Genomic DNA, 18,714 nt, shown 5'->3' with positions numbered 1-18,714 from the left:
AGGCCTCGCTAGTACCAGTGTGGGAGACTCTCTGGGAATCCGTGGTGCGGTTGACTTTTTATTATGTTGTTTAGATTTTGTTTCACAATAGATTAAATAGGACTATGGATTAAGGCTTTTAATGTCAATGGCAATTCTAAACTGAATGTGCCTGCTCTCGGCAGATCGCAGAAGTTACACAGCTTAAGGCCTCGCTAGTACCAGTGTGGGAGACTGTCTGTGAATCCGTGGAGCGGTTGACTTTTTATTATGTCGTTTAGATTTTGTTTCACAATCGATTAAAAAGGACTATGGATTAAAGCGTTTAATGTCGATGGCCATTCTAAGCTGAATGTTCCTGCTCTCGTCAGATCGCAGAAGTTACACAGCTTAAGGCCTCGCTAGTACCAGTGTGGGAGACTGTCTGGGAATCCGTGGTGCGGTTGACTTTTTATTATGTCGTTTAGATTTTGTTTCACAATCGATTAAAAAGGACTATGGATTAAAGCATTTAATGTCAATGGCCATTCTAAGCTGAATGTGCCTCCTCTCGTCAGATCGCAGAAGTTACACAGCTTAAGGCCTCGCTAGTACCAGTGTGGGAGACTGTCTGGGAATCCGTGGTGCGTTTGACTTTTTATTATGTCGTTTAGATTTTGTTTCACAATAGATTAAATAGGACTATGGATTAAAGAATTTAACGTCAATGGCCATTCTAAGCTGAATGTGCCTGCTCTTGTCAGAACGCAGAAGTTACACAGCTTAAGGCCTCGCTAGTACCAGTGTGGGAGACTGGTTGGGAATCCGTGGTGCGGTTGAATTTTTATTATGTCGTTTAGATTTTGTTTCACAATCGATTAAAAAGGACTATGGATTAAAGCATTTAATGTCAATGGCCATTCTAAGCTGAATGTCCCTGCTCTCGTCAGATTGCAGAAGTTACACAGCTTAAAACCTCGCTAGTACCAGTGTGGGAGACTGTCTGGGAATCCATGGTGCGGTTGACTTTTTATTATGTCGTTTAGATTTTGTTTCACAATAGATTAAATAGGACTATGGATTAAAGCATTTAACGTCAATGGCCATTCTAAGCTGAATTTCCCTGCTCTCGTCAAATCGCAGAAGTTACACAGCTAAAGGCCTCGCTAGTACCAGTGTGGGAGACTGTCTGGGAATCCGTGGTGCGGTTGCCTTTTTATTATGTCGTTTAGATTTTGTTTCACAATAGATTAAATAGGACTATGGATTAAAGCATTTAACGTCAATGGCCATTCTAAGCTGAATGTACCTGCTCTCGTCAGATCGCAGAAGTTACAAAGCTTAAGGCCTCGCTAGTACCAGTGTGGGAGACTGTCTGGGAATCCGTGGTGCGGTTGACTTTTTATTATGTCGTTTAGATTTTGTTTCACAATCGATTAAAAGGACTATGGATTAAAGCATTTAATGTCAATGGCTATTCTAAGCTGAATGTCCCTGCTCTCGTCAGATCGCAGAAGTTACACAGCTTAAGGCCTCGCTAGTACCAGTGTGGGAGACTGTCTGGGAATCCGTGGTGCGGTTGACTTTTTATTATGTCGTTTAGATTTTGTTTCACAATCGATTAAAAAGGACTATGGATTAAAGCATTTAATGTCAATGGCCATTCTAAGCTGAATGTGCCTGCTCTCGTCAGATCGCAGAAGTTACACAGCTTAAGGCCTCGCTAGTACCAGTGTGGGAGACTGTCTGGGAATCCGTGGTGCGGTTGACTTTTAATTATGTCGTTTAGATTTTGTTTCACAATCGATTAAAAAGGACTATGGATTAAAGCATTTAATGTCAATGGCCATTCTAAGCTGAATGTGCCTGCTCTTGTTAGATCGCAGAACTTACACAGCTTAACGCCTCGCTAGTACCAATGTGGGAGACTGTCTGGGAATCCGTGGTGCGGTTGACTTTTTATTATGTCGTTTAGATTTTGTTTCACAATAGATTAAATAGGACTATGGATTAAAGCATTTAACGTCAATGGCCATTCTAAGCTGAATGTGCCTGCTCTCGTCAGATCGCAGAAGTTACACAGCTTAAGGCCTCGCTAGTACCAGTGTGGGAGACTGTCTGGGAATCCGTGGTGCGGTTGAATTTTTATTATGTCGTTTAGATTTTGTTTCACAATCGATTAAAAAGGACTATGGATTAAAGCATTTAATGTCAATGGCCATTCTAAGCTGAATGTACCTGCTCTCGTCAGATCGCAGAAATTACACAGCTTAAGGCCTCGCTAGTACCAGTGTGGGAGACTGTCTGGGAATCCGTGGTGCGGTTGACTTTTTATTATGTCGTTTAGATTATGTTTCACAATCGATTAAAAAGGACTATGGATTAAAGCATTTAATGTCAATGGCCATTCTAAGCTGAATGTGCCTGCTCTCGTCAGATCGCAGAAGTTACACAGCTTAAGGCCTCGCTAGTACCAGTGTGGGAGACTGTCTGGGAATCCGTGGTGTGGTTGACTTTTTATTATGTCGTTTAGATTTTGTTTCACAATCGATTAAAAAGGACTATGGCTTAAAGCATTTAATGTCAATGGCCATTCTAAGCTGAATGTCCCTGCTCTCGTCAGATCGCAGAAGTTATACAGCTTAAGGCCTCGCTAGTACCAGTGTGGGAGACTGTCTGGGAATCCGTGGTGCGGTTGACTTTTTATTATGTTGTTTAGATTTTGTTTCACAATAGATTAAATAGGACTATGGATTAAGGCTTTTAATGTCAATGGCGATTCTAAGCTGAATGTGCCTGCTCTTGTCAGATCGCAGAAGTTACACAGCTTAAGGCCTCGCTAGTACCAGTGTGGGAGACTGTCTGGGAATCCGTGGTGCGGTTGACTTTTTATTATGTCGTTTAGATTTTGTTTCACAATCGATTAAAAAGGACTATGGATTAAAGCATTTAATGTTAATGGCCATTCTAAGCTGAATGTGCCTGCCCTCGTCAGATCGCAGAAGTTACACAGCTTAAGACCTCGCTAGTACCAGTGTGGGAGACTGTCTGGGAATCCGTGGTGCAGTTGACTTTTTATTATGTCGTTTAGATTTTGTTTCACAATCGATTAAAAAGGACTATGGATTAAAGCATTTAATGTCAATGGCCATTCTAAGCTGAATGTGCCTGCTCTCGTCAGATTGCAGAAGTTACTCAGCTTAAAACCTCGCTAGTACCAGTGTGGGAGACTGTCTGGGAATCCGTGGTGCGGTTGACTTTTTATTATGTCGCTTAGATTTTGTTTCACAATCGATTAAAAAGGACTATGGATTAAAGCGTTTAATGTCGATGGCCATTCTAAGCTGAATGTGCCTGCTCTCGTCAGATCGCAGAAGTTACACAGCTTAAGGCCTCGCTAGTACCAGTGTGGGAGACTGTCTGGGAATCCGTGGTGCGGTTGAATTTTTATTATGTCGTTTAGATTTTGTTTCACAATCGATTAAAAAGGACTATGGATTAAAGCATTTAATGTCAATGGCCATTCTAAGCTGAATGTCCCTGCTCTCGTCAGATCGCAGAAGTTACACAGCTTAAGGCCTCGCTAGTATCAGTGTGGGAGACTGTCTGGGAATCCGTGATGCGGTTGACTTTTTATTATGTCGTTTAGATTTTGTTTCACAATCGATTAAAAAGGACTATGGATTAAAGCATTTAATGTCAATGGCCATTCTAAGCTGAATGTGCCTGCCCTCGTCAGATCGCAGAAGTTACACAGCTTAAGGCCTCGCTAGTACCAGTGTGGGAGACTGTCTGGGAATCCGTGGTGCGGTTGACTTTTTATTATGTCATTTAGATTTTGTTTCACAATCGATTAAAAAGGACTATGGATTAAAGCATTTAATGTCAATGGCCATTCTAAGCTGAATGTGCCTGCTCTCGTCAGATCGCAGAAGTTACACAGCTTAAGGCCTCGCTAGTACCAGTGTGGGAGACTGTCTGGGAATCCGTGGTGCGGTTGACTTTTTATTATGTCGTTTAGATTTTGTTTCACAATCGATTAAAAAGGACTATGGATTAAAGCATTTAATGTCAATGGCCATTCTAAGCTGAATGTGCCTGCTCTCGTCAGATCGCAGAAGTTACACAGCTTAAGGCCTTGCTAGTACCAGTGTGGGAGACTGTCTGGGAATCCGTGGTGTGGTTGAATTTTTATTATGTCGTTTAGATTTTGTTTCACAATCGATTAAAAAGGACTATGGATTAAAGCATTTGATGTCAATGGCCATTCTAAGCTGAATGTCCCTGCTCTCGTCAGATCGCAGAAGTTACACAGCTTAAGGCCTCGCTAGTACCAGTGTGGGAGACTGTCTGGGAATCCGTGGTGCGGTTGACTTTTTATTATGTCGTTTAGATTTTGTTTCACAATCGATTAAAAAGGACTATGGATTAAAGCATTTAATGTCAATGGCCATTCTAAGCTGAATGTGCCTGCTCTCGTCAGATCGCAGAAGTTACACAGCTTAAGGCCTCGCTAGTACCAGTGTGGGAGACTGTCTGGGAATCCGTGGTGTGCTTGACTTTTTATTATGTCGTTTAGATTTTGTTTCACAATAGATTAAATAGGACAATGGATTAAAGGATTTAACGTCAATGGCCATTCTAAGCTGAATGTGCCTGCTCTCGTCAGAACGCAGAAGTTACACAGCTTAAGGCCTCGCTAGTACCAGTGTGGGAGACTGTCTGGGAATCCGTGGTGCGGTTGATTTTTTATTATGTCGTTTAGATTTTGTTTCAGAATCGATTAAAAAGGACTATGGATTAAAGTATTTAATGTCAATGGCCATTCTAAGCTGAATGTCCCTGCTCTCGTTAGATCACAGAAGTTACACAGCTTAAGGCCTCGCTAGTACCAGTGTGGGAGACTGTCTGGGAATCCGTGGTGCGGTTGACTTTTTATTATGTTGTTTAGATTTTGTTTCACAATAGATTAAATAGGACTATGGATTAAGGCTTTTAATGTCAATGGCCATTCTAAGCTGAAAGTGCCTGCTCTCGTCAGATCGCAGAGGTTACACAGCTTAAGGCCTCGCTAGTACCAGTGTGGGAGACTGTCTGGGAATACGTGGTGCGCTTGCCTTTTTATTATGTCGTTTAGATTTTGTTTCACAATAGATTAAATAGGACTATGGATTAAAGGATTTAACGTCAATGGCCATTCTAAGCTGAATGTGCCTGCTCTCGTCAGAACGCAGAAGTTACACAGCTTAAGGCCTCGCTAGTACCAGTGTGGGAGACTGTCTGGGAATCCGTGGTGCGGTTGATTTTTTATTATGTCGTTTAGATTTTGTTTCACAATCGATTAAAAAGGACTATGGATTAAAGCATTTAATGTCAATGGCCATTCTAAGCTGAATGTCCCTGTTCTCGTCAGATCACAGAAGTTACACAGCTTAAGGCCTCGCTAGTACAAGTGTGGGAGACTGTCTGGGAATCCGTGGTGCGGTTGACTTTTTATTATGTTGTTTAGATTTTGTTTCACAATAGATTAAATAGGACTATGGATTAAGGCTTTTAATGTCAATGGCCATTCTAAGCTGAAAGTGCCTGCTCTCGTCAGATCGCAGAAGTTACACAGCTTAAGGCCTCGCTAGTACCAGTGTGGGAGACTGTCTGGGAATCCGTGGAGCGGTTGAATTTTTATTATGTCGTTTAGATTTTGTTTCACAATCGATTAAAAAGGACTATGGATTAAAGCATTTAACGTCAATGGCCATTCTAAGCTGAATGTCCCTGCTCTCGTCAGATCGCAGAAGTTACACAGCTTAAAACCTCGCTAGTACCAGTATGGGAGACTGTCTGGGAATCCGTGGTGCGGTTGACGTTTTATTATGTCGTTTAGATTTTGTTTCACAATCGATTAAAAAGGACTATGGATTAAAGTATTTAATGTCGATGGCCATTCTAAGCTGAATGTCCCTGCTCTCGTCAAATCGCAGAAGTTACACAGCTTAAGGCCTCGCTAGTACCAGTGTGGGAGACACTCTGGGAATCCGTGGTGCGGTTGACTTTTTATTATGTTGTTTAGATTTTGTTTCACAATGGATTAAATAGGACTATGGATTAAGGCTTTTAATGTCAATGGCCATTCTAAGCTGAATGTGCCTGCTCTCGTCAGATCGCAGAAGTTACACAGCTTAAGACCTCGCTAGTACCAGTGTGGGAGACTGTCTGGGAATCCGTGGTGCGGTTGACTTTTTATTATGTCGTTTAGATTTTGTTTCACAATCGATTAAAAAGGACTATGGATTAAAGCATAGGGGATTCTATAATCAGGAAGACGGATAGAATAATTTGTCGCCAAGACCGCCTCAACCGAATGGTTTGCTGTCTCCCTGGTGCCAGGGTTCGGCATGTGGTGGAACGGGTGGACAAATTGCTGGGAGGGGCTGGTGATGATCCAGCTGTCGTGGTCCATGTCGGTACCAACGACAGAATAAATGGTAGGTGGAGGAGCCTTAAGAATAATTTTAAAGAACTAGGCTACAAGCTGAAGGGAAGGACCTCCAAGGTTGTATTCTCAGGAATACTGCCTGTGCCATGCGCATCACAGGAAAGACAGCGGGAGCTTAGGGAGTTAAATGCATGGCTGAAGTCTTGGTGTAGAGGAGAAGGATTTGGGTTCCTAGAGCACTGGGCTGACTTTTCATTGGGGTACAAACTGTATTCTGCAGATGATTTGCACCTAAATGGAAGGGGGTCCGCTGTGCTGGGGGAGAGAATTCTAGCTGGGGTGGCGGAGTTTTTAAACTAGGGCTGAGGAGGGAGGTCAATGTAGAAAAAAAAGGGGTAGCCAGGTTAGAGAGGGGTCAGACTATATTGGTGGGGGGAGAAACAGAATGTGGGGAGAGGACTAGACAACAAGATAAGGAGATCCTTTCGTTACAAAACATCAGTGTAAATAAAAAGGACCGATTAATGTCAAATCACATTTCTGATAATAAAAGTGAAAAACTGACAGGCAAGTTAAAGTGTATGTTCACAAATGCCAGAAGTCTAGCAAGCAAAATGGGGGAGCTGGAGGCCTTGATACTGGAAGAAAATATAGATATAGTTGGTGTTGCTGAAACATGGCTGGACTCTTCACATGACTGGGCTGTAAATCTACAGGGTTTTACACTTTTTCGTAAAGACAGGACAAATAGGAAAGGTGGTGGTGTATGTCTGTATGTGAGAAGTGATATGAAGGCGAGTGTGAAAGAGACAATAGTGGGTGAAGACTGTGAGGAGGTTGAAACCTTGTGGGTGGAACTAGAAAGGGAGGTGATCACTGAAAAAATTACTTTTGGTGTAATCTATAGACCCCCCAATATAACTGAGGAGATGGAAGGTCAGATATATAAACAGATGGAGCGGGCTGCACAGGCGGGTACTGTAGTGATAATGGGAGATTTTAATTTCCGGGATATTAATTGGTGTCATGGTTCGGCTTCAACTGCAAAGGGGAGACATTTCCTCAACCTGTTGCAGGAAAATTTTATGGGCCAGTTTGTGGAAGACCCGACTAGAGGTGAAGCTCTGTTGGATCTGGTCATTTCTAATAATGCAGATCTTGTTGGGAATGTCAATGTTCGTGAAAACCTCGGTAACAGTGATCATAATATAGTTACATTTTACCTATACTGTAAAAAACAAACGCAGGCTGGGAGGGCAAAAACATTTAATTTTAAGAAAGCCAATTTCCCCAGGATGAGGGCTGCAATTCAGGATATAGACTGGGAAGAACTAATGTCAAATAATGGAACAAATGATAAATGGGAGATTTTCAAATCTACTTTGAGTTATTATAGTGCAAAATTTATTCCTACAGGTAATAAGTATAAACGACTCAAATTAAACCCCACATGGCTTACACCTTCTGTGAAAGGGGCAATACATGACAAAAAAAGGGCATTTAAAAAATACAAATCTGAGGGTACAGCTGTAGCCTTTGTAAAATATAAAGAGCTTAATAAAATCTGTAAAAATGTAATAAAATTAGCAAAAATACAAAATGAAAGGCAGGTGGCCAAGGATAGTAAAACAAATCCTAAAAAATTCTTCAAGCATATAAATGCAAAAAAGCCAAGGTCTGAACATGTAGGACCCCTAGATAATGGTAATGGGGAGTTGATCACAGGGGATCAAGAGAAGGCAGAGTTACTAAATGGGTTCTTTAGCTCTGTATATACAACAGAAGAAAGAGCAGCTGATGTAGCCGGTGCCAGTGCTGTTAATATATCAGTTGATATACTGAATTGGATGAATGTAGAGATGGTCCAAGCTAAATTAAATAAAATAAATGTGCACAAGGCTCCGGGACCAGATGGGTTACACCCTAGAATTCTTAAAGAGCTTAGTTCAGTTATTTCTGTCCCCCTTTTCATAATATTCAGAGAATCTCTAGTGACTGGTATAGTGCCAAGGGACTGGCGCAGGGCAAATGTGGTGCCTATTTTCAAAAAGGGCTCTAGGTCTTCCCCGGGTAATTATAGACCAGTAAGCTTAACATCCATCGTGGGGAAAATGTTTGAGGGGCTATTGAGGGACTATATACAGGATTATGTGACAATAAATAGCATTATAAGTGACAGCCAGCACGGTTTTACTAAGGACAGAAGTTGTCAAACTAACCTAATCTGTTTTTATGAAGAGGTGAGCAGAAGTCTAGACAGAGGGGCCGCTGTGGATTTAGTGTTTTTAGACTTTGCAAAGGCATTTGACACTGTCCCCCATAGACGCCTAATGGGTAAATTAAGGACTATAGGTTTAGAAAATATAGTTTGTAATTGGATTGAGAATTGGCTCAAGGACCGTATCCAGAGGGTTGTGGTCAATGATTCCTTCTCTGAATGGTCCCCGGTTATAAGTGGTGTACCCCAGGGTTCAGTGCTGGGACCACTATTATTCAACTTATTTATTAATGATATAGAGGAAGGGATTAATAGCACTATTTCTATTTTTGCAGATGACACCAAGCTATGTAATATAGTTCAGACTATGGAAGATGTTCATGAATTACAGGCAGATTTAAACAAACTAAGTATTTGGGCGTCCACTTGGCAAATGAAGTTTAATGTAGATAAATGTAAAGTTATGCATCTTGGTACCAACAACCTGCATGCATCATATGTCCTAGGGGGCGCTACACTGGCGGATTCACTTGTTGAGAAGGATCTGGGTGTACTTGTAAATCATAAACTCAATAACAGCATGCAGTGTCAATCAGCTGCTTCAAAGGCCAGCAGGATATTGTCGTGTATTAAAAGAGGCATGGACTCGCGGGACAGGGATGTAATAATGCCACTTTACAAAGCATTAGTGAGGCCTCATCTAGAATATGCAGTTCAGTTCTGGGCTCCAGTTCATAGAAAGGATGCCCTGGAGTTGGAAAAAATACAAAGAAGAGCAACGAAGCTAATAAGGGGCATGGAGAATTTAAGTTATGAGGAAAGATTGAAAGAATTAAACCTATTTAGCCTTGAAAAAAGAAGACTAAGGGGGGACATGATTAACTTATATAAATATATTAATGGCACATACAAAAAATATGGTGAAATCCTGTTCCTTGTAAAACCCCCTCAAAAAACAAGGGGGCACTCCCTCCGTCTGGAGAAAAAAAGGTTCAAGCTGCAGAGGCGACAAGGCTTCTTTACAGTGAGAACTGTGAATTTATGGAATAGCCTACCGCAGGAGCTGGTCACAGCAGGGACAGTAGATGGCTTTAAAAAAGGGTTAGATAATTTCCTAGAACAAAAAAATATTAGCTCCTATGTGTAGAAATTTTTCCTTCCCTTTTCCCTTCCCTTGGTTGAACTTGATGGACATGTGTCTTTTTTCAGCCGTACTAACTATGTAACTATGTAACTATGTAACTATGCCTGCTCTCGTCAGATCGCAGAAGTTACACAGCTTAAGGCCTCGCTAGTACCAGTGTGGGAGACTGTCTGGGAATCCGTGGTGCAGTTGACTTTTTATTATGTCGTTTAGATTTTGTTTCACAATCGATTAAAAAGGACTATGGATTAAAGCATTTAATGTCAATGGCCATTCTAAGCTGAATGTGCCTGCTCTCGTCAGATCGCAGAAGTTACACAGCTTAAGGCCTTGCTAGTACCAGTGTGGGAGACTGTCTGGGAATCATTGGTGTGGTTGACTTTTTATTATGTCGTTTAGATTTTGTTTCACAATAGATTAAATAGGACTATGGATTAAAGCATTTAACGTCAATGGCCATTCTAAGCTGAATGTGCCTGCTCTCGTCAGATCGCAGAAGTTACACAGCTTAAGGCCTCGCTAGTACCAGTGTGGGAGACTGTCGGGGTATCCGTGGTGCGGTTGCATTTTTATTATGTCGTTTAGATTTTGTTTCACAATCGATTAAAAAGGACTATGGATTAAAGCATTTAATGTCAATGGCTATTCTAAGCTGAATGTCCCTGCTCTCGTCAGATCGCAGAAGTTACACGGCTTAAGGCCTCGCTAGTACCAGTGTGGGAGACTGTCTGGGAATCCGTGGTGCGGTTGCCTTTTTATTATGTCGTTTAGATTTTGCTTCACAATCGATTAAAAAGGACTATGGATTAAAGCATTTAATGTCAATGGCCAGTCTAAGCTGAATGTGCCTGCTCTTGTTAGATCGCAGAACTTACACAGCTTAACGCCTCGCTAGTACCAATGTGGGAGACTGTCTGGGAATCCGTGGTGCGGTTGACTTTTTATTATGTCGTTTAGATTTTGTTTCACAATAGATTAAATAGGACTATGGATTAAAGCATTTAACGTCAATGGCCATTCTAAGCTGAATGTGCCTGCTCTCGTCAGATCGCAGAAGTTACACAGCTTAAGGCCTCGCTAGTACCAGTGTGGGAGACTGTCTGGGAATCCGTGGTGCGGTTGACTTTTTATTATGTTGTTTAGATTATGTTTCACAATCGATTAAAAAGGACTATGGATTAAAGCATTTAATGTCAATGGCCATTCTAAGCTGAATGTCCCTGCTCTCGTCAGATCGCAGAAGTTACACAGCTTAAGGCCTCGCTAGTACCAGTGTGGGAGACTGTCTGGGAATCCGTGGTGCGGTTGACTTTTTGTTATGTCGTTTAGATTTTGTTTCACAATCGATTAAAAAGGACTATGGATTAAAGCATATAATGTCAATGGCCATTCTAAACTGAATGTGCCTGCTCTCGTCAGATCGCAGAAGTTACACAGCTTAAGGCCTCGCTAGTACCAGTGTGGGAGACTGTCTGGGAATCCGTGGTGCGGTTGACTTTTTATTATGTCGTTTCGATTTTGTTTCACAATCGATTAAAAAGGACTATGGATTAAAGCATTTAATGTCAGTGGCCATTCTAAGCTGAATGTGCCTGCTCTCGTCAGATCGCAGAAGTTACACAGCTTAAGGCCTTGCTAGTACCAGTGTGGGAGACTGTCTGGGAATCCGTGGTGCGGTTGGCTTTTTATTATGTTGTTTAGATTTTGTTTCACAATAGATTAAATAGGACTATGGATTAAGGCTTTTAATGTCAATGGCCATTCTAAGCTGAATGTGCCTTCTCTCGTCAGATCGCAGAAGTTACACAGCTTAAGGCCTCGCTAGTACGAGTGTGGGAGACTATCTGGGAATCAGTGGTGCGGTTGACTTTTTATTATGTCGTTTAGATTTTGTTTCACAATAGATTAAATAGGACTATGGATTAAAGCATTTAACGTCAATGGCCATTCTAAGCTGAATGTGCCTGCTCTCGTCAGATCGCAGAAGTTACACAGCTTAAGGCCTCGCTAGTACCAGTGTGGGAGACTGTCTGGGAATCCGTGGTGCGGTTGACTTTTTATTATGTCGTTTAGATTTTGTTTCACAATCGATTAAAAAGGACTATGGATTAAAGCATTTAATGTCAATGGCCATTCTAAGCTGAATGTGCCTGCTCTCGTCAGATCGCAGAAGTTACACAGCTTAAGGCCTCGATAGTACTAGTGTGGGAGACTGTCTGGGAATCCGTGGTGCGGTTGACTTTTTATTATGTCGTTTAGATTTTGTTTCACAATCGATTAAAAAGGACTATGGATTAAAGCATTTAATGTCAATGGCCAGTCTAAGCTGAATGTGCCTGCTCTCATCAGATCGCAGAAGTTACACAGCTTAAGGCCTCGCTAGTACTAGTGTGGGAGACTGTCTGCGAATCCGTGGTGCGGTAGACTTTTTATTATGTCGTTTAGATTTTGTTTCACAATCGATTAAAAAGGACTATGGATTAAAGCATTTTATGTCAATGCCCATTCTAAGCTGAATGTGCCTGCTCTCGTCAGATCGCAGAAATTACACAGCTTAAGGCCTCGCTAGTACCAGTGTGGGAGACTGTCTGGGAATCCGTGGTGCGGTTGACTTTTTATTATGTCGTTTAGATTTTGTTTCACAATCGATTAAAAAGGACTATGGATTAAAGCATTTAATGTCAATGGCCATTCTAAGCTGAATGTGCCTGCTCTCGTCAGATCGCAGAAGTTACACAGCTTAAGGCCTCGCTAGTACCAGTGTGGGAGACTGTCTGGGAATCCGTGGTGCGGTTGACTTTTTATTATGTCGTTTAGATTTTGTTTCACAATAGATTAAATAGGACTATGGATTAAAGCATTTAATGTCAATGGCCATTCTAAGCTGAATGTGCCTGCTCTCGTCAGATCGCAGAAGTTACACAGCTTAAGGCCTCGCTAGTACCAGTGTGGGAGACTGTCTGGGAATCCGTGGTGCGGTTGACTTCTTATTATGTCGTTTAGATTTTGTTTCACAATAGATTAAATAGGACTATGGATTAAAGGATTTAACGTCAATGGCCATTCTAAGCTGAATGTGCCTGCTCTCGTCAGAACGCCGAAGTTACACAGCTTAAGGCCTCGCTAGTACCAGTGTGGGAGACTGTCTGGGAATCCGTGGTGCGGTTGATTTTTTATTATGTCGTTTAGATTTTGTTTCACAATCGATTAAAAAGGACTATGGATTAAAGCATTTAATGTCAATGCCCATTCTAAGCTGAATGTCCCTGCTCTCGTCAGATCACAGAAGTTACACAGCTTAAAGTCTCGCTAGTACCAGTGTGGGAGACTGTCTGGGAATCCGTGGTGCGGTTGACTTTTTATTATGTTGTTTAGATTTTGTTTCACAATAGATTAAATAGGACTATGGATTAAGGCTTTTAAAGTCAATGGTCTTTCTAAGCTGAAAGTGCCTGCTCTCGTCAGATCGCAGAAGTTACACAGCTTAAGGCCTCGCTAGTACCAGTGTGGGAGACTGTCTGGGAATCCGTGGTGCGCTTGACTTTTTATTATGTCGTTTAGATTTTGTTTCACAATAGATTAAATAGGACTATGGATTAAAGGATTTAACGTCAATGGCCATTCTAAGCTGAATGTGCCTGCTCTCGTCAGAACGCAGAAGTTACACAGCTTAAGGCCTCGCTAGTACCAGTGTGGGAGACTGTCTGGGAATCCGTGGTGCGGTTGACTTTCTATTATGTTGTTTAGATTTTGTTTCACAATCGATTAAAAAGGACTATGGATTAAAGCATTTAATGTCAATGCCCATTCTAAGCTGAATGTGCCTGCTCTGGTTAGATCGCAGAAGTAACACGGCTTAACGCCTCGCTAGTACCAGTGTGGGAGACTGTCTGGGAATCCGTGGTGCAGTTGACTTTTTATTATGTCGTTTAGATTTTGTTTCACAATCGATTAAAAAGGACTATGGATTAAAGCATTTAATGTCAATGGCCATTCTAAGCTGAATGTGCCTGCTCTCGTCAGATCGCAGAAGTTACACAGCTTAAGGCCTCGCTAGTACCAGTGTGGGAGACTGTCTGGGAATCCGTGGTGCGGTTGACTTTTTGTTATGTCGTTTAGATTTTGTTTCACAATCGATTAAAAAGGACTATGGATTAAAGCATTTAACGTCAATGGCCATTCTAAGCTGAATGTGCCTGCTCTCGTCAGAACGCAGAAGTTACACAGCTTAAGGCCTCGCTAGTACCAGTGTGGGAGACTGTCTGGGAATCCGTGGTGCGGTTGACTTTCTATTATGTTGTTTAGATTTTGTTTCACAATCGATTAAAAAGGACTATGGATTAAAGCATTTAATGTCAATGCCCATTCTAAGCTGAATGTGCCTGCTCTCGTTAGATTGCAGAAGTAACACGGCTTAACGCCTCGCTAGTACCAGTGTGGGAGACTGTCTGGGAATCCGTGGTGCGGTTGACTTTTTATTATGTCGTTTAGATTTTGTTTCACAATAGATTAAATAGGACTATGGATTAAAGCATTTAATGTCAATGGCCATTCTAAGCTGAATGTGCCTGCTCTCGTCAGATCGCAGAAGTTACACAGCTTAAGGCCTCGCTAATACCAGTGTGGGAGACTGTCTGGGAATCCGCGGTGCAGTTGAATTTTTATTATGTCGTTTAGATTTTGTTTCACAATCGATTAAAAAGGACTATGGATTAAAGCATTTAATGTCAATGGCCATTCTAAGCTGAATGTGCCTGCTCTCGTCAGATCGCAGAAGTTACACAGCTTAAGGCCTCGCTAGTACCAGTGTGGGAGACTGTCTGGGAATCCGTGGTGCGGTTGACTTTTTGTTATGTCGTTTAGATTTTGTTTCACAATCGATTAAAAAGGACTATGGATTAAAGCATATAATGTCAATGGCCATTCTAAGCTGAATGTGCCTGCTCTCGTCAGATCGCAGAAGTTACACAGCTTAAGGCCTCGCTAGTACCAGTGTGGGAGACTGTCTGGGAATCCGTGGTGCGGTTGACTTTTTATTATGTCGTTTCGATTTTGTTTCACAATCGATTAAAAAGGACTATGGATTAAAGCATATAATGTCAGTGGCCATTCTAAGCTGAATGTGCCTGCTCTCGTCAGATCGCAGAAGTTACACAGCTTAAGGCCTTGCTAGTACCAGTGTGGGAGACTGTCTGGGAATCCGTGGTGCGGTTGGCTTTTTATTATGTTGTTTAGATTTTGTTTCACAATAGATTAAATAGGACTATGGATTAAGGCTTTTAATGTCAATGGCCATTCTAAGCTGAATGTGCCTGCTCTCGTCAGATCGCTGAAGTTACACAGCTTGAGGCCTCGCTAGTACCAGTGTGGGAGACTGTCTGGCAATCCGTGGTGCGGTTGAATTTTTATTATGTCGTTTAGATTTTGTTTCACAATCGATTAAAAAGGACTATGGATTAAAGCATTTAATGTCAATGGCTATTCTAAGCTGAATGTCCCTGCTCTCGTCAGATCGCAGAAGTTACACAGCTTAAGGCCTCGCTAGTACCAGTGTGGGAGACTGTCTGGGAATCCGTGGTGCGGTTGACTTTTTATTATGTCGTTTAGATTTTGTTTCACAATCGATTAAAAAGGACTATGGATTAAAGCATTTAATGTCAATGGCCAGTCTAAGCTGAATGTGCCTGCTCTTGTTAGATCGCAGAAGTTACGCAGCTTAAGGCCTCGCTAGTACCAGTGTGGGAGACTGTCTGGGAATCCGTGGTGCGGTTGACTTTTTATTATGTTGTTTAGATTTTGTTTCACAATAGATTAAATAGGACTATGGATTAAGGCTTTTAAAGTCAATGGTCTTTCTAAGCTGAAAGTGCCTGCTCTCGTCAGATCGCAGAAGTTACACAGCTTAAGGCCTCGCTAGTACCAGTGTGGGAGACTGTCTGGGAATCCGTGGTGCGCTTGACTTTTTATTATGTCGTTTAGATTTTGTTTCACAATAGATTAAATAGGACTATGGATTAAAGGATTTAACGTCAATGGCCATTCTAAGCTGAATGTGCCTGCTCTCGTCAGAACGCAGAAGTTACACAGCTTAAGGCCTCGCTAGTACCAGTGTGGGAGACTGTCTGGGAATCCGTGGTGCGGTTGATTTTTTATTATGTCGTTTAGATTTTGTTTCACAATCGATTAAAAAGGACTATGGATTAAAGCATTTAAGGTCAATGGCCATTCTAAGCTGAATGTCCCTGCTCTCGTCAGATCACAGAAGTTACACAGCTTAAGGCCTCGCTAGTACCAGTGTGGGAGACTGTCTGGGAATCCGTGGTGCGGTTGACTTTTTATTATGTTGTTTAGATTTTGTTTCACAATAGATTAAATAGGACTATGGATTAAGGCTTTTAATGTCAATGGCCATTCTAAGCTGAAAGTGCCTGCTCTCGTCAGATCGCAGTAGTTACACAGCCTAAGGCCTCGCTAGTACCAGTGTGGGAGACTGTCTGGGAATCCGTGGAGCGGTTGAATTTTTATTATGTCGTTTAGATTTTGTTTCACAATCGATTAAAAAGGACTATGGATTAAAGCATTTAATGTCAATGGCCATTCTAAGCTGAATGTCCCTGCTCTCGTCAGATCGCAGAAGTTACACCGCTTAAAACCTCGCTAGTACCAGTGTGGGAGACTGTCTGGGAATCCGTGGTGCGGTTGACTTTTTATTATGTCGTTTAGATTTTGTTTCACAATCGATTAAAAAGGACTATGGATTAAAGCATTTAACGTTAATGGCCATTCTAAGCTGAATGTGCCTGCTCTCGTCAGAACGCAGAAGTTACACAGCTTAAGGCCTCGCTAGTACCAGTGTGGGAGACTGTCTGGGAATCCGTGGTGCGGTTGACTTTCTATTATGTTGTTTAGATTTTGTTTCACAATCGATTAAAAAGGACTATGGATTAAAGCATTTAATGTCAATGCCCATTCTAAGCTGAATGTGCCTGCTCTGGTTAGATCGCAGAAGTAACACGGCTTAACGCCTCGCTAGTACCAGTGTGGGAGACTGTCTGGGAATCCGTGGTGCGGTTGACTTTTTATTATGTCGTTTAGATTTTGTTTCACAATAGATTAAATAGGACTATGGATTAAAGCATTTAATGTCAATGGCCATTCTAAGCTGAATGTGCCTGCTCTCTTCAGATCGCAGAACTTACACAGCTTAACGCCTCGCTAGTACCAGTGTGGGAGACTGTCTGGGAATCCGTGGTGCGGTTGACTTTTTATTATGTCGTTTAGATTTTGTTTCACAATCGATTAAAAAGGACTATGGATTAAAGCATTCAATGTCAATGGCCATTCTAAGCAGAATGTGCCTGCTCTCGTCAGATCGCAGAAGTTACGCAGCTTAAGGCCTCGCTAGTACCAGTGTGGGAGACTGTCTGGGAATCCGTGGTGCGGTTGACTTTTTATTATGTTGTTTAGATTTTGTTTCACAATAGATTAAATAGGACTATGGATTAAGGCTTTTAAAGTCAATGGTCTTTCTAAGCTGAAAGTGCCTGCTCTCGTCAGATCGCAGAAGTTACACAGCTTAAGGCCTCGCTAGTACCAGTGTGGGAGACTGTCTGGGAATCCGTGGTGCGCTTGACTTTTTATTATGTCGTTTAGATTTTGTTTCACAATAGATTAAATAGGACTATGGATTAAAGGATTTAACGTCAATGGCCATTCTAAGCTGAATGTGCCTGCTCTCGTCAGAACGCAGAAGTTACACAGCTTAAGGCCTCGCTAGTACCAGTGTGGGAGACTGTCTGGGAATCCGTGGTGCGGTTGATTTTTTATTATGTCGTTTAGATTTTGTTTCACAATCGATTAAAAAGGACTATGGATTAAAGCATTTAAGGTCAATGGCCATTCTAAGCTGAATGTCCCTGCTCTCGTCAGATCACAGAAGTTACACAGCTTAAGGCCTCGCTAGTACCAGTGTGGGAGACTGTCTGGGAATCCGTGGTGCGGTTGACTTTTTATTATGTTGTTTAGATTTTGTTTCACAATAGATTAAATAGGACTATGGATTAAGGCTTTTAATGTCAATGGCCATTCTAAGCTGAAAGTGCCTGCTCTCGTCAGATCGCAGTAGTTACACAGCCTAAGGCCTCGCTAGTACCAGTGTGGGAGACTGTCTGGGAATCCGTGGAGCGGTTGAATTTTTATTATGTCGTTTAGATTTTGTTTCACAATCGATTAAAAAGGACTATGGATTAAAGCATTTAACGTTAATGGCCATTCTAAGCTGAATGTGCCTGCTCTCGTCAGAACGCAGAAGTTACACAGCTTAAGGCCTCGCTAGTACCAGTGTGGGAGACTGTCTGGGAATCCGTGGTGCGGTTGACTTTCTATTATGTTGTTTAGATTTTGTTTCACAATCGATTAAAAAGGACTATGGATTAAAGCATTTAATGTCAATGCCCATTCTAAGCTGAATGTGCCTGCTCTGGTTAGATCGCAGAAGTAACACGGCTTAACGCCTCGCTAGTACCAGTGTGGGAGACTGTCTGGGAATCCGTGGTGCGGTTGACTTTTTATTATGTCGTTTAGATTTTGTTTCACAATAGATTAAATAGGACTATGGATTAAAGCATTTAATGTCAATGGCCATTCTAAGCTGAATGTGCCTGCTCTCTTCAGATCGCAGAAGTTACACAGCTTAAGGCCTCGCTAATACCAGTGTGGGAGACTGTCTGGGAATCCGTGGTGCAGTTGAATTTTTATTATGTCGTTTAGATTTTGTTTCACAATCGATTAAAAAGGACTATGGATTAAAGCATTTAATGTCAATGGCCATTCTAAGCTGAATGTCCCTGCTCTCGTCAGATCGCAGAAGTTACACAGCTTAAGGCCTCGCTAGTACCAGTGTGGGAGACTGTCTGGGAATCCGTGGTGCAGTTGACTTTTTATTATGTCGTTTAGATTTTG

General features: G+C 41.8%; 65 pseudogenes; all 65 read left to right on the top strand.

Moving 5' to 3' along the window:
* The first annotated feature begins 309 nt into the window (after positions 1 to 309).
* LOC142673080 (5S ribosomal RNA) lies at positions 310 to 428 on the top strand (annotated as a pseudogene).
* Positions 429 to 495: 67 nt separating this feature from the next.
* LOC142672637 (5S ribosomal RNA) lies at positions 496 to 614 on the top strand (annotated as a pseudogene).
* Positions 615 to 681: 67 nt separating this feature from the next.
* On the top strand, positions 682 to 800 carry LOC142672390 (5S ribosomal RNA; annotated as a pseudogene).
* A 439-nt stretch (positions 801 to 1,239) lies between these two features.
* On the top strand, positions 1,240 to 1,358 carry LOC142671215 (5S ribosomal RNA; annotated as a pseudogene).
* A 66-nt stretch (positions 1,359 to 1,424) lies between these two features.
* On the top strand, positions 1,425 to 1,543 carry LOC142671287 (5S ribosomal RNA; annotated as a pseudogene).
* A 67-nt stretch (positions 1,544 to 1,610) lies between these two features.
* On the top strand, positions 1,611 to 1,729 carry LOC142671898 (5S ribosomal RNA; annotated as a pseudogene).
* A 253-nt stretch (positions 1,730 to 1,982) lies between these two features.
* On the top strand, positions 1,983 to 2,101 carry LOC142671403 (5S ribosomal RNA; annotated as a pseudogene).
* A 67-nt stretch (positions 2,102 to 2,168) lies between these two features.
* LOC142672854 (5S ribosomal RNA) lies at positions 2,169 to 2,287 on the top strand (annotated as a pseudogene).
* Positions 2,288 to 2,354: 67 nt separating this feature from the next.
* Positions 2,355 to 2,473, top strand: LOC142673135 (5S ribosomal RNA; annotated as a pseudogene).
* Positions 2,474 to 2,540: 67 nt separating this feature from the next.
* LOC142672955 (5S ribosomal RNA) lies at positions 2,541 to 2,659 on the top strand (annotated as a pseudogene).
* Positions 2,660 to 2,726: 67 nt separating this feature from the next.
* On the top strand, positions 2,727 to 2,845 carry LOC142671936 (5S ribosomal RNA; annotated as a pseudogene).
* Positions 2,846 to 2,912: 67 nt separating this feature from the next.
* Positions 2,913 to 3,031, top strand: LOC142672276 (5S ribosomal RNA; annotated as a pseudogene).
* Positions 3,032 to 3,284: 253 nt separating this feature from the next.
* On the top strand, positions 3,285 to 3,403 carry LOC142671718 (5S ribosomal RNA; annotated as a pseudogene).
* A 67-nt stretch (positions 3,404 to 3,470) lies between these two features.
* On the top strand, positions 3,471 to 3,589 carry LOC142672528 (5S ribosomal RNA; annotated as a pseudogene).
* Positions 3,590 to 3,656: 67 nt separating this feature from the next.
* On the top strand, positions 3,657 to 3,775 carry LOC142671507 (5S ribosomal RNA; annotated as a pseudogene).
* A 67-nt stretch (positions 3,776 to 3,842) lies between these two features.
* On the top strand, positions 3,843 to 3,961 carry LOC142671886 (5S ribosomal RNA; annotated as a pseudogene).
* Positions 3,962 to 4,028: 67 nt separating this feature from the next.
* On the top strand, positions 4,029 to 4,147 carry LOC142672223 (5S ribosomal RNA; annotated as a pseudogene).
* Positions 4,148 to 4,214: 67 nt separating this feature from the next.
* Positions 4,215 to 4,333, top strand: LOC142672973 (5S ribosomal RNA; annotated as a pseudogene).
* Positions 4,334 to 4,400: 67 nt separating this feature from the next.
* LOC142671900 (5S ribosomal RNA) lies at positions 4,401 to 4,519 on the top strand (annotated as a pseudogene).
* Positions 4,520 to 4,586: 67 nt separating this feature from the next.
* On the top strand, positions 4,587 to 4,705 carry LOC142672913 (5S ribosomal RNA; annotated as a pseudogene).
* Positions 4,706 to 4,772: 67 nt separating this feature from the next.
* On the top strand, positions 4,773 to 4,891 carry LOC142671914 (5S ribosomal RNA; annotated as a pseudogene).
* A 67-nt stretch (positions 4,892 to 4,958) lies between these two features.
* LOC142672346 (5S ribosomal RNA) lies at positions 4,959 to 5,077 on the top strand (annotated as a pseudogene).
* A 67-nt stretch (positions 5,078 to 5,144) lies between these two features.
* On the top strand, positions 5,145 to 5,263 carry LOC142672912 (5S ribosomal RNA; annotated as a pseudogene).
* A 67-nt stretch (positions 5,264 to 5,330) lies between these two features.
* LOC142671472 (5S ribosomal RNA) lies at positions 5,331 to 5,449 on the top strand (annotated as a pseudogene).
* A 67-nt stretch (positions 5,450 to 5,516) lies between these two features.
* Positions 5,517 to 5,635, top strand: LOC142671830 (5S ribosomal RNA; annotated as a pseudogene).
* Positions 5,636 to 5,702: 67 nt separating this feature from the next.
* LOC142672492 (5S ribosomal RNA) lies at positions 5,703 to 5,821 on the top strand (annotated as a pseudogene).
* Positions 5,822 to 5,888: 67 nt separating this feature from the next.
* LOC142672751 (5S ribosomal RNA) lies at positions 5,889 to 6,007 on the top strand (annotated as a pseudogene).
* A 67-nt stretch (positions 6,008 to 6,074) lies between these two features.
* LOC142671157 (5S ribosomal RNA) lies at positions 6,075 to 6,193 on the top strand (annotated as a pseudogene).
* A 3,822-nt stretch (positions 6,194 to 10,015) lies between these two features.
* On the top strand, positions 10,016 to 10,134 carry LOC142672061 (5S ribosomal RNA; annotated as a pseudogene).
* Positions 10,135 to 10,387: 253 nt separating this feature from the next.
* Positions 10,388 to 10,506, top strand: LOC142672008 (5S ribosomal RNA; annotated as a pseudogene).
* A 253-nt stretch (positions 10,507 to 10,759) lies between these two features.
* On the top strand, positions 10,760 to 10,878 carry LOC142671874 (5S ribosomal RNA; annotated as a pseudogene).
* Positions 10,879 to 10,945: 67 nt separating this feature from the next.
* LOC142672972 (5S ribosomal RNA) lies at positions 10,946 to 11,064 on the top strand (annotated as a pseudogene).
* Positions 11,065 to 11,131: 67 nt separating this feature from the next.
* Positions 11,132 to 11,250, top strand: LOC142671355 (5S ribosomal RNA; annotated as a pseudogene).
* A 67-nt stretch (positions 11,251 to 11,317) lies between these two features.
* On the top strand, positions 11,318 to 11,436 carry LOC142671717 (5S ribosomal RNA; annotated as a pseudogene).
* A 253-nt stretch (positions 11,437 to 11,689) lies between these two features.
* Positions 11,690 to 11,808, top strand: LOC142671862 (5S ribosomal RNA; annotated as a pseudogene).
* A 67-nt stretch (positions 11,809 to 11,875) lies between these two features.
* On the top strand, positions 11,876 to 11,994 carry LOC142672969 (5S ribosomal RNA; annotated as a pseudogene).
* A 67-nt stretch (positions 11,995 to 12,061) lies between these two features.
* LOC142671797 (5S ribosomal RNA) lies at positions 12,062 to 12,180 on the top strand (annotated as a pseudogene).
* Positions 12,181 to 12,247: 67 nt separating this feature from the next.
* LOC142671647 (5S ribosomal RNA) lies at positions 12,248 to 12,366 on the top strand (annotated as a pseudogene).
* Positions 12,367 to 12,433: 67 nt separating this feature from the next.
* LOC142671850 (5S ribosomal RNA) lies at positions 12,434 to 12,552 on the top strand (annotated as a pseudogene).
* Positions 12,553 to 12,619: 67 nt separating this feature from the next.
* Positions 12,620 to 12,738, top strand: LOC142671837 (5S ribosomal RNA; annotated as a pseudogene).
* A 67-nt stretch (positions 12,739 to 12,805) lies between these two features.
* Positions 12,806 to 12,924, top strand: LOC142671692 (5S ribosomal RNA; annotated as a pseudogene).
* A 253-nt stretch (positions 12,925 to 13,177) lies between these two features.
* LOC142672076 (5S ribosomal RNA) lies at positions 13,178 to 13,296 on the top strand (annotated as a pseudogene).
* Positions 13,297 to 13,363: 67 nt separating this feature from the next.
* LOC142672773 (5S ribosomal RNA) lies at positions 13,364 to 13,482 on the top strand (annotated as a pseudogene).
* A 253-nt stretch (positions 13,483 to 13,735) lies between these two features.
* LOC142671825 (5S ribosomal RNA) lies at positions 13,736 to 13,854 on the top strand (annotated as a pseudogene).
* Positions 13,855 to 13,921: 67 nt separating this feature from the next.
* LOC142672677 (5S ribosomal RNA) lies at positions 13,922 to 14,040 on the top strand (annotated as a pseudogene).
* A 253-nt stretch (positions 14,041 to 14,293) lies between these two features.
* LOC142672393 (5S ribosomal RNA) lies at positions 14,294 to 14,412 on the top strand (annotated as a pseudogene).
* Positions 14,413 to 14,479: 67 nt separating this feature from the next.
* LOC142671812 (5S ribosomal RNA) lies at positions 14,480 to 14,598 on the top strand (annotated as a pseudogene).
* Positions 14,599 to 14,665: 67 nt separating this feature from the next.
* Positions 14,666 to 14,784, top strand: LOC142671800 (5S ribosomal RNA; annotated as a pseudogene).
* Positions 14,785 to 14,851: 67 nt separating this feature from the next.
* On the top strand, positions 14,852 to 14,970 carry LOC142671715 (5S ribosomal RNA; annotated as a pseudogene).
* A 253-nt stretch (positions 14,971 to 15,223) lies between these two features.
* On the top strand, positions 15,224 to 15,342 carry LOC142671286 (5S ribosomal RNA; annotated as a pseudogene).
* Positions 15,343 to 15,409: 67 nt separating this feature from the next.
* Positions 15,410 to 15,528, top strand: LOC142672001 (5S ribosomal RNA; annotated as a pseudogene).
* Positions 15,529 to 15,595: 67 nt separating this feature from the next.
* On the top strand, positions 15,596 to 15,714 carry LOC142672075 (5S ribosomal RNA; annotated as a pseudogene).
* A 67-nt stretch (positions 15,715 to 15,781) lies between these two features.
* On the top strand, positions 15,782 to 15,900 carry LOC142672911 (5S ribosomal RNA; annotated as a pseudogene).
* A 67-nt stretch (positions 15,901 to 15,967) lies between these two features.
* LOC142671731 (5S ribosomal RNA) lies at positions 15,968 to 16,086 on the top strand (annotated as a pseudogene).
* Positions 16,087 to 16,153: 67 nt separating this feature from the next.
* LOC142672714 (5S ribosomal RNA) lies at positions 16,154 to 16,272 on the top strand (annotated as a pseudogene).
* A 253-nt stretch (positions 16,273 to 16,525) lies between these two features.
* LOC142672893 (5S ribosomal RNA) lies at positions 16,526 to 16,644 on the top strand (annotated as a pseudogene).
* Positions 16,645 to 16,897: 253 nt separating this feature from the next.
* On the top strand, positions 16,898 to 17,016 carry LOC142672738 (5S ribosomal RNA; annotated as a pseudogene).
* Positions 17,017 to 17,083: 67 nt separating this feature from the next.
* LOC142673133 (5S ribosomal RNA) lies at positions 17,084 to 17,202 on the top strand (annotated as a pseudogene).
* Positions 17,203 to 17,269: 67 nt separating this feature from the next.
* LOC142672074 (5S ribosomal RNA) lies at positions 17,270 to 17,388 on the top strand (annotated as a pseudogene).
* Positions 17,389 to 17,455: 67 nt separating this feature from the next.
* Positions 17,456 to 17,574, top strand: LOC142672910 (5S ribosomal RNA; annotated as a pseudogene).
* A 67-nt stretch (positions 17,575 to 17,641) lies between these two features.
* Positions 17,642 to 17,760, top strand: LOC142671730 (5S ribosomal RNA; annotated as a pseudogene).
* A 67-nt stretch (positions 17,761 to 17,827) lies between these two features.
* LOC142672713 (5S ribosomal RNA) lies at positions 17,828 to 17,946 on the top strand (annotated as a pseudogene).
* A 67-nt stretch (positions 17,947 to 18,013) lies between these two features.
* On the top strand, positions 18,014 to 18,132 carry LOC142672892 (5S ribosomal RNA; annotated as a pseudogene).
* Positions 18,133 to 18,385: 253 nt separating this feature from the next.
* LOC142672513 (5S ribosomal RNA) lies at positions 18,386 to 18,504 on the top strand (annotated as a pseudogene).
* Positions 18,505 to 18,571: 67 nt separating this feature from the next.
* On the top strand, positions 18,572 to 18,690 carry LOC142673070 (5S ribosomal RNA; annotated as a pseudogene).
* The last annotated feature ends 24 nt before the right edge of the window (positions 18,691 to 18,714 follow it).

The sequence above is a fragment of the Rhinoderma darwinii genome, assembly GCF_050947455.1.
Source record: "Rhinoderma darwinii isolate aRhiDar2 chromosome 1 unlocalized genomic scaffold, aRhiDar2.hap1 SUPER_1_unloc_28, whole genome shotgun sequence".
Taxonomy (NCBI): domain Eukaryota; kingdom Metazoa; phylum Chordata; class Amphibia; order Anura; family Rhinodermatidae; genus Rhinoderma; species Rhinoderma darwinii.
The sequence above is the reverse complement of the archived record's forward strand: the minus strand, read 5'-3'. Positions and strand labels throughout refer to the sequence as shown.